Below are 14173 nucleotides of genomic sequence, written 5' to 3'. Positions count from 1 at the left end.
CCTTCCCATCCATCCTAGCCAATTTCCCCATTAAGAAATGTGATAGAATAAAACAGTATTCTATATGAACAGCTATTTGGAGGCTACCTATAACTAAATGTTGTTAGATTATATACTTATTCATCTTACAATGTTGAGAAGCAATGAGGTTTCTAAGGTGCTTTCCTATTTATCTACTATTTCTCTTACAATGCATAACTTCTTTATCTAAACACTGTCACCTGAAGAAATGTAAGGAAGATGTGCAATGAAATTGTAAGATCTGAAAGAAGAGGCAGATTCAAGATGTTTGAGAAGGTTTTAAGACAACTGCCCACCACACCACCACCTGGACTATGCATCTGAATTATTGTCCCCTTCCCATCCATCCTAGCCAATTTCCCCATTAAGAAATGTGATAGAATAAAACAGTATTCTATATGGACAGCTACTTGGACTGAACTCTTTAGGTTATGATTTGCTGTGTGGTCCCTTGAGTGTAGTAGCTTTCATGTTGATTTTCGTACCAACAACAGGACTTTTGATTGCCATTGAGGTATGTCCACTCACCTGGCCAAATCTTTCCTTTACACATTGTTAATCTTTGCCTTTACTGTTGATACGCCAATATTTCTCATATCATAAAATATAAGACTATTTTACCGTTCTATTATCTTCAGAAAAATGTACTCATCCCTATTAAACTTCCTTTGGATGAATTTCATGACTGGGTGACAAGGAAAATAATTCATTATTTGAGAAGTTGTGGAACCATTGTAATTAGTTCAACAAATGAATTTAGACTGGTCATTATTACTTCCAAATACTTAGTTTGGCTATATACCTGTATATCTTTATATACAATTAATTATTCATAATAGTTCTCCCTCTTTATTCATTCATCCTTTTCAATAGGGTTAGTTATCAGCGGCATATGTCTTATGGTGCATTTGTCAGGAGGGAACTATGCGAGAACAATTATCTAGGAGCAGTTACTCTCAATCATAAAGGATTAGAGTATGCTGCACCAGCCTTTTGGACTCAAAAAGAGGGTCATCCTTAAAAACAGGAATTCATATATAATTCGACAAAAAGATAGGTTGTAGTCTACTATGAGGAAGAACTAGAAGATGTGCGATGAAATTGTAAGATCTCCCTCACTCACTTTACTTTGACGGCTGATGTTCTGGTCCCATACAGCAGGGGAACCCTACTCTCCACAGGACCTCCATTGTCGTTTTACCTTGTTCGTTCAGGGTGTTTTAAGTTTCATATCACGTATTGTTCATTTACTGTTAAGTCGTCACTGTTATATGACTCACGGAGCGCAACATTGTCCCCATCATCATAAATAGCCCTCCAAACTTCAGGATTACATATCAGCACATAGTGGGTGGTCCCATCTGAAGCATTTTTCTTCAGGACTACACTTATCTTCTCTTCTATAATTTGGATTTGGTCCAGGCAACGATTTCCTTGAGTCAAAGCATTTACTACATCATCTTCATCATTGTACACATTGCATATCATTATTTTTGGTTTTAGTTTTCCGATTTTTTTTTGTTTCATTGTCATCAACCAATGTCTGAACTTTTTAGGCTCAGCCATGTTGTCCTGATGGAAAGTTCCTTTAGGTAGCCTTTCTAAGGGATATTTTCTACAGTGATACCTCCCAGAGAAATAAACCGAAGATCTCCAGGATTCTAACTCCTGGCGCAAGTATCCAGTTAAGGATATCGCTAGGGATCAGGGACATATTTCTTAGATACGACACATAGGAATCTTCACCCTGAATAGATTCAACTCATTGATGTAAGGGGGAAGAGTGGCGAAAGAAAGTGGTTGTCGATCTAGGTACCCGGTAGACCTCCTATCCGTACTACTACCGGCCACCATTCCTTTTTCTTGTAGCGTTAATCTAGGTGTTCTCCCAAAGTATTAAGGGTGTTTTGTTGCAAGTTATCAGAATTTATCATGCAATCTCCAGCATCTTCATCCACTGGAAAATTGCGTATTAATTCCTTCCTGTGTATAATCTTAGGATCTCTTCTCAGTTAAATACGTATAATTTAGGTGTGTTTGGTTGAGCGTTGCCATGGCCGGAGGTGGCCATTTTACGACCGCTGTCGCCAAATATCATTAAATGTTATTTAATTAGTAAGGCGACAATTCCCTGTATTTAGCTATAATATCAGCTAGTTAGGCAAATTATACAAGTGAAGATAGTGCATATATAAAAATTATCATTCCTCTTCCGATTATGTAACTTTACTTTTCGTATTCGGCGGGAGCCCTGACCGTACCAACCTTGCCGTGAACCCCGGCGGTACCAACATGGCCGTGGTTCCTTCCAGAGCTAGGCTAGCCTCGGTTATATATACGTTAGTAAAGTAACCTCCCACGTTTAGCTTTAACCTATCGTTCATTATTAATTCAGGTGAGGATTTACTTCCTCTGGAATTACGAATAATGTTCGATATTCTCTTTTAGAGAAAAAAACTATACTCTTCCTCCCTCCCTGAGTACCGCCGCCATTACAGGCAGCAACCACTGTCTTTCCTCATTGCCGTCGAGTAGAACTCCGGCTTTGGGTTAGATAGTAACTAAACACCGTCTTTCTTCATTGCCGTCGAAGTATTCCGGCTTTGGGATAGATGGTAATTAACTCAGGGTGCGCTTGTATTGCCGCCGACGATGTCGCCAGCAAAGGAATCATGTTTCCTCTGCCGCCGACGACGTCGTCGGCACAGGAAGCCATGCTTCCCCAGTCTACTGTCGGAGGTAGACAGCATACCTGCCACCACCTCTCCTCCAGTGAACTATAAGACACTTTCCATTCCCCCTTCTGTCCTTTAGTGTCGGCAGAGCCGACACAACATTCTTTCGCCGGTATTCTGACAGTCATCCTGGCATGCCAGGTTGTCTGCGTTGCCGGCTGGGACCCTATCGGCGGCAGTTAGCCCAGCCGCCTCAGCCACATTCCTCCTTATGTCCTTTCTTCACCGGAAGCAAATGTCACAGGGGAAAGATTGAGCCGGCCCTGACGGCTGCCGGCGGGAAACCCAACATACTTTTGAGAAGTCTTCAGCCCTCTCTTGGTCTGCCACCCACAATTACTTTCGTCAGCAGTACAGCCGGCGGCAGGCCTTTTGTGGATGGATGGAAGCTAGAATCAGAAAGATTCTTTTCTTACTCTTTCCCTTAGAACTCTCATTCTGGCAAGGAGACAGTAGGCGGCATGGTAGTCCTCCTACACTTCCAATTGTTGTGCTAAACCATAATAATAGGAAACTCTCCTTTCCTAATGCTTTCTCTCTCTCTATCAGTTAGTGCCGCCAGGTACTAACCTAACCCCGGCAGTACACCGGCTGATCTACAGTAAACAAAATATACAGTAGTACAATTAATTTCTAACATACTCTGTGTTTCCTTTCACAGTCTATTGTTGGTACCACAATATAATGTTGAGGTTGAAGTATTCCCTCAACACCCAGATGAATCCTTTGATCATCGGGACCCTATTAAATCACCGATCAGTGTTAATATTGCGGGTAGATAATGTTTTTATAACGCTTGCTAAGCCTAATTCTAGTACCTAGAGTTACTCCTACCTTGTATTCTCCCTATCAAGGAACTAAAATATTAACTAGTGACGGAGGTCTCAGCAATGACATGAAAGGGGAAACACAGATATGTGTCTTTTCTACTTCCTTTCAAGCTTACTATCCTAAGCTATCATAAAGGATAGTAATTATTATTGTTGATAAAAATTTTGTTTTTATATCAGATATAAGAAATTATATACTCATTGAGCCCCGTTTCCTTTGCAGGAGGAGCCAATGGAGAAGTGTGCAGCCTTAGCCTGCAACCACAAAGGCAAAGACTTTTGTGGCCACACGAAGTGCAGGATTCATGTCCCCTGCTGCATCCTGTTGGGAGTCCTCAAGTATGCATCCTGTTGGGAGTCCTCAAGTATGCATCCTGTTGGGAGTCCTCAAGTATTGGGACCCAAAGGTTGCCCCACCTGTTTGACCCTGCTGGCCAACAGCTTCGGGGAAGCTCCCTTAGTCAACATAGAGTCTAGAGTTACAGTGACGGAGACCCTTTGCATATAGGTAAGTAGATTCCAAAAGAATTTTTCAGGGACCGTACTTACCCAACGACTCCCTAAGGTGCCTACTGTTCCTCAAGACTCTACCAAACGCAGTGGTGTCCCAGGAAAAGGTCCTGTCTTCCCTCATACAACTGAAGATCAATGCGGACATAGACAAGGCACTGGAAGGCATGGACATCCACCAAGAACGGATGTCAGAAGTGTCCACTGACACAGAACAGGCCCTACTGCAAGAAGGCCCTGAAGAAGACGTGGACCTACCATGCATGGAGGAAGAAAGATCCATTTGGACGGTAACTGAGGACCCTCAGTTCACCGTGACGGCATACCAACCTATGATGTCAACCTCTTCAACCCCAACTCCTCAACCAACTACACAGGTCAACAAGAGCGAAGCACTCCTCACGTCTATCCAGCAGATGTTGGAATCGTTCCGGAAGGAACAGGAAGCGATGAAGCAATCCATCCAACAGAACAAGAGACAGATACAGGAAAGGGACTGCCCTGGAACTTCCAGAGGCTCTATTAAGCCCCTTAGAGTATCAGATCTCCCTCACTGCTCCAAAACCAGCCCCTGGAGGTACGCGGAGCACATGCCCATGATGAAAGGGAAGCTATCTGTCTCAGAGAAGTTGGAGGCCAAACTGTTTGAAGATCTTGAGTTCTGGCCCAGCTTTTCAGCATATCCAGACTGTTACGTGAGACTGCGGGATGAACTTGCATCCCGTGAGAAAACGGTACCAAAGGAAGTCATTGTCTTCGAACATGACAAGGCACAAGCCATCATTGTAAAGTCCTTGAAAGGAGCCGGATACACCAACTCCAAAGTCTCAGCACTGAACAAGAAGCATCTCACCTTTGTTGCTCCTTCCTCCATCTCTTTCCCCTTTTTCGGAGAAAGCTCTAGAATTTGTCATTAAGGCAATCCAAAAGGATCTAGAAGAATGCAAACCATTCTCTATAGCAATGCCTACCTGCGAGGAGAAGTGGAAAGATGTCCATCTAACCTTCTCCGTCTCGAAATTGGATTGAGAGATAGCAGGCCAGCAGTTCAACAAGAACTTCCCGAAGTTGTCAGACCATCTTCTGAGGAGAGAACAGGTGGCGAAAGAGAGACTAGCGGCCTCCCTTTCTCATCAGAACTGCCTGGAAATGTGCGCAGGCCTACATAATGCCCCAGAAATGTACGTTTTCCTGGCTAAGTCTCACATGGATACCCTTGTGAAGGACTTATATTCTTTCATCAAGTCAAGAAGGACCTATAGAAAGCACGTGTTTGCCTAAGCAACAGTGAAACACGAACCCAGGAAACTGATTTCATCATGTATCTGGGGCAAGGACCCTTTCCCACAGGAAGCGGTCCGAGAAGTCAAAGCCAAAGCAGCCTCGGAGAATAGGAACCTTCTCCAAAAGTGGGACATGACATCAAAGAGGAAATCCTCCTCAGACGGAGGTCCTCAACCTAAGAACAATAAAGCACGTCTAAAAGGATGCATTAAGAATCTGGAGAAGATATGCATCAAACGCTCGAAGAGATCAACCAAGGCTGACCCCGACCCTATTGCGCACGCAGTTAAGGCCGTGGTCAACAGCCAAGAGCCTAGCACAAACAATTCCCCTGCAACCACCACAACCTTTCATATCAACATTTTGGAAGCTCTGACAGTCTTCCCGACGTTGAAAAGACTATCCCCTCACAGAACAATCCAAATCAGATTGACTCTGAGCAACGAAGGGATAGAAATATGTCTAAATTGACAAGGTAGCCATTCTCACGACAGAAAAGTGCAAAGGAATTGGTCGCACCAGTTTAAAACCTTTCATATCAACGTTCAGGAAACTCTGGGAGTTTGCCTGACGTTGAAGAAATTATCCCCTCGCAGAACAATCCACATCAGATTGGATAGCAAAATGTCTAAATCGACAATGCTCGAGATCCTCTCACATAGGACATGTGATATTAGCCACCTTCCACCTGAAAAGGAAGAAGGGATGGCACCTATCAGCAGTTCACTTACAAGGGTTCCGCAATGTGACGGCGGATGCTCTACAGGCGAAAGCCCATAGAGACAGAATGGTCCCTAGATGCAGACCCATTCTCCTTCACCTGGGAAAAAGTCCCGGAACTGCAGACCAACCTCTTTGCGACGAGCGACAACAAGAAACACCTCGTTACATAGCCCCTTACACGGATCCTCAAGCAATAGATGCCATGTCCCTTGACTGGAACAGGTGGAATTACAGTTACCTGCTCCCACCAACCAATCTCCTGTTAAGAGTCCTCGACAAGCTAAGATCCTTCAGAGGGACAGCAGTAGTAGTGGCACCCAAATGGCTCAAAAGCAAATGGTTCCCTCTAGTTCTAGAACGGAAACTGAAGCTGTTTCCTCTGCCAAAACCCAGTTTTATCCCAACTGGTCCAGAGGTCGACTGTCTACGCTTCATCCTCGAGAACCAACAACCTACATCTCATGATTTTCTCGCTCTAGCAGCGAACAAAAAGTTGGAATCTCGAAGGATAAAATTGACTTCATTGAAGAGTATAAGTCAAGTTCAACTAGGAGACAATATGAATCATCTTGGAAGAAATCGGTTTCCCTTGTGAAAACAAGATTACCAACAGAAATATCGATAGATTTCTGTCTCGCTTTCTTTATACACTTACACGAACAAGGCCTGGCTTTCACCATGATTACCGCGAGTAAGTCGGCCCTGACTAGACCACTTCTGTACGCATACGCTAGACTCAAGCCGACACTCCTCCTAAGCCCATCACGCGGACTTTGGACAAAGTCTTGCACTATGCTCCGAACCTAAACAATGATGATTATACTCTAAAGGATCTAACACACAAAGTCATCTTTCTGTTTGCAATAGTCTCAGGGGCTAGAGTTAGTGAAATAGTGGCCTTATCTAGAGACGAAGGCCATATTCAGTTCCTAGACACACGAGAACTGAACCTTTTTCCTGATCCTGCCTTACTTGCCAAGAATGAGCTACCCACTAAGATGTGGAATCCTTGGAGAATCTACCCACTGAAGGAAGATGTCTCTCTATGCCCAGTAGAGTGTCTAAAGGTCTATCTTCGAAGAACTTCAGACTTCAAGGGAGGACAGCTCTTCAGAGACGAAACTTCAGGATCAAACCTATCCCTAAGACAACTGAGAGCAAAGCTCACCTACTTTATTCGCAGAGTGGATCACTGACAGTACTTCCGCAAGTCATGATCCATACAAAGTTGCTTCATCGTTGAATTCTTTCAACACATGGGCTTTGGAAAACTCCGCCCATACACTGGGTGGAGATCATCCCGGGTCTTTTTACAAACACTAAGAGAAGCAAGTACATGAAATAAAACAATTTTGTGGTGGCGGCGGGTAGTGTTATAAAACCCGTCGTCTAACGCTGCGATGAACAGTGAACTGCTTTGGGACTTTCCAGTGCATCGGGTGCATGGGTACACTTACCCTTGAGTGCAAATCACAACGCTGATTAACACACTGTTCCTTATAGGTGCATATCTGACCAATAACACCAGTGCCGAGTGAACATTTGCGTCACAGTGTTTAGGCATTCCCATAATCTGTACAAGTCAGTCAGATTTGGTTTCACATCTCCATTGAGTGGCATTATTCCGATAATGAAATTACATATTTTTTCTACGAAAAAATATGGACCTTGATGTGTTTTCAATGCTGGATCAGATTTATACCCTGTCGTAACTACATTTGATAATCTAGTTGCAAGGTAAAAATACTAAACGTATTTGCGTCTTATTGCTGCTATCTCAGTTGCAGACAAATAGAACATGCTAGAGTTTTAGACAAAGCCTAGAAGGGCCCAACTTGAAATCAGGATACAGATTTCCAAAGTATGTGAAAGGTAATCTCTTAAGTTTTACCTTCCGTTCCTACGGAAATTCAAGCATTGAATCCTTATCATCGATGTCGACACTTTCCCTGCAGGGGGGCAGGAAGCACTAAACCAGTTCCAGGTTTAGTGGAATTTCATATACAGGTCTAGAAGACCAGATAAGGAATCCATTCAAGGTAGAAGGCATACACACAAATCCACAGATATAGTACTTTCAAGTTATTTCTCTAGTATGCTTCCATCAGGACGACATGGCCGAGCCGAAAAAACGGACTTTAAGCAAAGCAAAAAATCTATTTTTGGGTGAGAGTGCCATGTCATCCTGATGGACCCACCCTTTTGCTGACCCCACCTGAAACTACTCTATCTGCGGCTATTCCTACTTAAAGACAAGTAAAAGGAATGGTGGCCAGTAGTAGTACGGATAGGAGGTCCACCGGGTACCTAGATCGGCACCCCCTTTCTTTCGCCACTCTTCCCCCTTACATCAATGAGTTAAATCTATTCGGGGTGAAGATTTCTATGTGTTGTATCTAAAAAATACGTCCCTGATCCCTAGTGATATCCTTAACTGGATACTCGCGCCAGGAGTTAGAATCCTGGAGACCTTTGGTTTATTTCTCTGGGAGTATCACTGTAGCAAATATCCCTTAGAAAGGCTACCTAAAGGAACCTTCCATCAGGACGACATGGCACTCTCACCCAAAAATAGATTTTTCACTTTGCTCAAAATCCATTTTGTTTGCAGCATCTTCTCTGATAATTTTGTTTACAAAGTTTACAACATTTCCATTCGTATTCTAGCTTTAAAAATTATTGTGCCTAAACAGTCAAGTAAAATGTCCATGAAAAGGGTCTGCAGCTTTAGTGAAAAATATTAAGGTGTGCGGCAGGAATATGAACGGTTAAAATCAAGATAAAATTGTGCTCTGGACCAGCTGTACTTTGATGCCTTCTTGACTCAAAACGAGGGTCAATATTAGAAACACAAACAATATAGGTGTCAGAGCATACAAAGTGATAGGTTGTAGACGGTTATGATGGAGATCTAGAGTAAAAGTTGAAAATGTAGAAAGAAAGACATCTACAAATGGGAAAACTGGCTCAAAATTATCTCTTATTTACGGCAAAAATATTTAGGAAGCAATTTATTAAACAAAACACCGTTGGTTTTGTATTTCTTATTATTGGCAAGAAAGTGAGACAGTCAGTTCTTTTGCATTTCCTAAGAACATGGGACCTAATATTCTCTACAAATCAGAGTGGCCTTTATTGCTTTCCTGTGACCTACCTCATTGCCATGAATTCCCACATGTGATAGAACGCAGCAAAACTGAACAGTTTTGTGCTAACAAGAAACATTAAAAGACCACTCATGAAATTCTTCAACTATTAATCATAGGCTAATAAAACTTTTTTAGAATGTCTAATAAAATTTTTAAGCATCAGTATATTCCAAATACTTTTTGTTTAGTTTTTAAAAAAAAATGTTAGACTTAACTTCTTATGCTATCATTCCTGTGTGACATCTGGAGTGTCAATTTGGTAACTTGACTGAATAGGATCCATCCTTAAAGATTGCACGACATCTAACACTTCTCTGACTTTGAACCATCAGTAAATAGCTTTACAAGGCCTTTATGAATAGCAGGAAGTTCAAGGCACTACTTTTCTTTGGACTGGGTTGGATTATAATATTTAATCCAAAACCTAGGCAAATCAACTGGCGAGATCCCTCAGAAATGTCACAAATATATTTAAGTCATGTCAGATATATAAAATCTGATTAAAAACACTACTTACACATTTTCGCTTATTGCATACGCATTTAGAAAATAGAAAAGGAAAAAAATTAAATTTCATAAAAAATACTCAGTAATCTACATCAACATTCACTACGTACATTTCACAAAGAACTGTCGAATGGCGGTGTTACTATCTTCACTGACTAACAAATTTTAAGCAGCACACAAGAATCAGTTTAACTGATAGTAATCTACCACAGTGAGCCCAAGCTATGTACTATTACCATCTAAAATATGATACCCAATGATTAGAATTCCATCAAAATGGTGTACCAATAATTATCATCGAAATAGGCCTATTTTTCCCTGTCTGTTTCCACATTACCATAAATTCTCAAATGAGAAGGAACCCAACCTAAAGTCCTGTGCCCACAGGAAACGAGAAATATCTTCCTGTAAGGCTAACTTACAAGGTTTATTATTATTATTATTATTATTATTATTATTATTATTATTATTATTATTATTATCATTCTTAATTGCTAAGCTAAAACCAGATCGGAAAAGCAAAATGCTATAAGCCAAGCGACTCCAACTGGGAAAATACACCAGTGAGGAAAGGAAACGTGGAAAATTAAATTATTTTAAAAATGTAATGTTAAAATAAATATCTCCCATATAAACGAAGAAAACTTTAACAAAACAAGAGGAAGAGAAATACAATACTATAATGTGCTCGGGTGTACCCTCAAGCACGAGAACTCTAACCCGAACCAGTGGAAGGCCATGATACAGAGGCTATGGCACTACTTAAGACTAGAGAACAATGGTTTGATTTTGGAGTGTCCTTTTCCTAGAAGAGCTGCCTACCAAAGCTAAAGAGTCCCCTCTACCATTACAAGAGGAAAATGGCCACTCAACAATCACAGTGAAGTGACCCCTTGGGTGAAGAAGAATTGTTTGGTAATCTCAGTGTTGTCAGGTGTACGAGGACATCATTAAAAACTGATTGACCTTGTTTATATCTAGATTTCATGAGAAAGGTTAGTAGGTTAGATATAGAGAGAATGTAATAATCAACAGAATTCAGAGCCTCATGGAAGTTTGGTCAGTAATGTATCAATAAGATTGCCTGAATAGGTCTACGATTTTACACAGTATTTTCGTCTGAATTCTAAACAACAGGATAGTAATCATGGGCGGGAAGCTGAGGACAGATGGAACATTTTCACGTAATGGTCACCAGATTGATTTAAGTCACTGCAGGAAGTGAACCACGAGGAGTCTGCTTTGAGAACAAACTCTTGACAGTGAGGAGGTAGGATAAGTAAGCTTGTGCCGAAGAAATTTTATAATTGCCTATATGGCTAATGTACAAATTAAAATAATTATATTGCCTTCCTCTTCTTTCTGGATTTCAGTCCAAATCTACTGAAACAAAATTGCAATCGTTCAATATAAGCAATGAAAATGACAAAATGTGGTGATAATAGTAATAGTCTAACCTAACTCCCAACATTATATGGATGAAAACCACGAATATACACTGAAAAGAAACTTCAACAAGGTGAACATTACAAAATATCATCTTTGAATGACTTGCTACAACAAATTACCTCCTCAAACACATGATCTCCATATGCAGGTGATTTCTTAATGAAGAAATACATTAATTAGTTTACAATGATGATTACCTCCAAGTCACACTATATCACACCGATATTTTTTCTTACCTATTGAAACAAGTTCCAAAGCCAATGTTTTTATGTATATTGTACAAAGAGGTGCCAAGTCGGGTAACAAATCTTTATAAGATTTGTGCAAAAGTTCCAGCAATGTTGGATAAAGGTTCCTTGTTCGTGCTCATGAAATTGCACATGGAATTCAAAGGAACATCGAAAAGTCCAAGCCTATATAAGATGTCCAAACCCAGAAGATTAAAAGTCCCTTTCATAATGCAACACGTACCATATGTGACAATGTTATTGAACTTGAACAAGTAAGTCAATGCACCCGTGAAGTGGACTTGATTACTGGAAGCATTGGTAGTAATGTGTTCTGTTGTTTGGAATTGTGGTCGACCAATGACCTAGAGTTTTAGATAAAGCCTAGAAGGGCCCAACTTAAAATCAGCAATATTCTAAAAAATTATCTGAAAGTAGATACTGATACCCCATGTAACTACCCAAATCAATGAAGAGAAGTTCTCTGAAGGTATAAAAATATCTGGCCCATAACTTGAAAAGAGAATTATTACATGCAGTACCATGAGTAAATATTGTTCCTAAGAAACTCAAAATAAATTGCCTTTTAAAGGGCTCAATAAAGAAGATATTTGCACTTATAGTTTGATCATAAAGTTTAAATTAACACATAACACTGTGAAGTCTGAGGCCGTGTCAACCTGCATTCGCGCGGCACAGTCATTGATGAAGATAGTAATGTTCTTCTGATTGGAAATGGAATCCAAGGCAAAATTAGCAGCATGACTGTTGGTTGCATTTCTCACATTTCATATGCTTGAATGGGCAAAAATGGACAAAGTGCCATTAACCACAATTCCAAAAAAAGCTGTAGGTGGTTTACGATTGTCAGTTGGTCCACGTGGCATGACTCATGACTATGGTCTGCTGAATTAATTTCTCTGATATGAAGAAAGATTGTTTCCATGACCTCGACTGACTACATTCACAACTTAGGATGTTGATGGATTTCTTTCCAGAATCATAGTAGTGTCGTGTTTGAGATTAAAGAAGCATCGACAGTCTGTGGTGACTTGCTGGATTGTAATGCTTCGATGTGGCTCAATCTTGGCTAGTATGCATGTATGAATGACGTTGTCGATTGATAAACACATAGCACAAACATAAATTATACATTTAAATTGGTCACTTGTTAATGAAGCTAGCTTGAGCAGTTCACATTTGAGGTTCACATTGCCTGCATACATAACAAAGTTATCTCCTTCTGACTTGCTGAGGTTCAAGCATTGGAATCTGATGATGAGCCAGGATGACTGATCATCAAAAATTTCTTTGACAAATGCACAGCACTTTATGGAAAGTGTAGTCTCCGGAAAAATAAAGTTGCAAAATTTGTCATGCTCAATGGATACCAGTTTGCGCAGCAATATGCGAGCTTTCCATGAATCATCCTCTGATACAAATTCCACTTTACAAAAGTGTTCTATGGACCTGAACTAAGCCTCAAATATAAGACAAAGTGCCAGTCAATATAGAAATCGATGATTGTGCTGACATTTGATTCAATTTTGGGGCACTGGTCTGCGATCTAAGAACCTCAGCAGGTGATGGGGAAAGTTTCTGGGCAAATAACTCCGTAAATTTAAATTGTTGTTGCATCAATATGCGAATATCTTCCGGAGACAAGATTCAAATTGATCCTTGTCGCCACATGTTATGTCTGTTTATGCACAATTGACAACAATTACAAAACACGAATGTACAGACTGCTATCAATCCAACTCTCACTGCAATTGGAAAAACAACCTGCCTGCGTAAACCAAGATGTATCCAAGAGTTCAACGATTAGTAGACTATACGTGCACACATGAAAACATTCTCCCTTATGCTCTCAATTGCCTTACCACCAAATACTATGGCCAATCAACAGGAAAACATCTCATGAGGTGGTCTACATTTATGAATTGCATGCTGATAACCACTTAACTTTAGATTTTCAACAATTAAAGTATTTTAATGTTATATTAAGTAAAATTCTATACTGAATAATTCAATGGCTTCTGAAATATTGAATGTCTGTTCTTTTTAAAATCTGCAGTCGTTTTCAACATTTGGTATTAAGTTACCTATTTGATGAGTTTTTACATTCGTCATATTTAAAAAGTTTGAACAGATTAACTTTTTTTTGGTAAATAGTATGAGAAAATGCTTATATTTTGTGGAAGGAATATGGGGCCTCCTGGCTAACCGGGCCCTATGATTAAGCACAAATAACTACATTGGTAAATCCATCACTGAGTAAATATGAATGGCAGGCATTTCTTGTAATTCCGTTTTATAATAATAGGAAAAAGTTAATTAAAACATCAAAGCATATCCTTCCATTGCCCTAAAAAGGACTTTTTTCTTAATCTAAAATAGTAGTAATCTCAGTATGCATGCCAGAAAATGAACATATATATATATATATATATATATATATATATATATATATATATATATATATATGTATAAAATATATACTAATATAAATATATATATATATATATATATATATATATACATATATATATATATATATATATATATATATATATATATATATATATATATATATATATGTGTGTGTGTGTGTGTGTGTGTGTGTGTGACAATGAAAACAGACATTATACCTCATTTTTAATATTTAGTGGAGGTATTCAAAATTATTGGAACCCATAATACGATATTATACCAATAACAATATTCTAAAAATTTAT

The sequence above is a fragment of the Palaemon carinicauda genome, chromosome 3, assembly GCF_036898095.1.
Source record: "Palaemon carinicauda isolate YSFRI2023 chromosome 3, ASM3689809v2, whole genome shotgun sequence".
Classification (NCBI taxonomy): Eukaryota; Metazoa; Arthropoda; class Malacostraca; order Decapoda; family Palaemonidae; genus Palaemon; species Palaemon carinicauda.
This window is presented reverse-complemented; position numbering follows the sequence as displayed.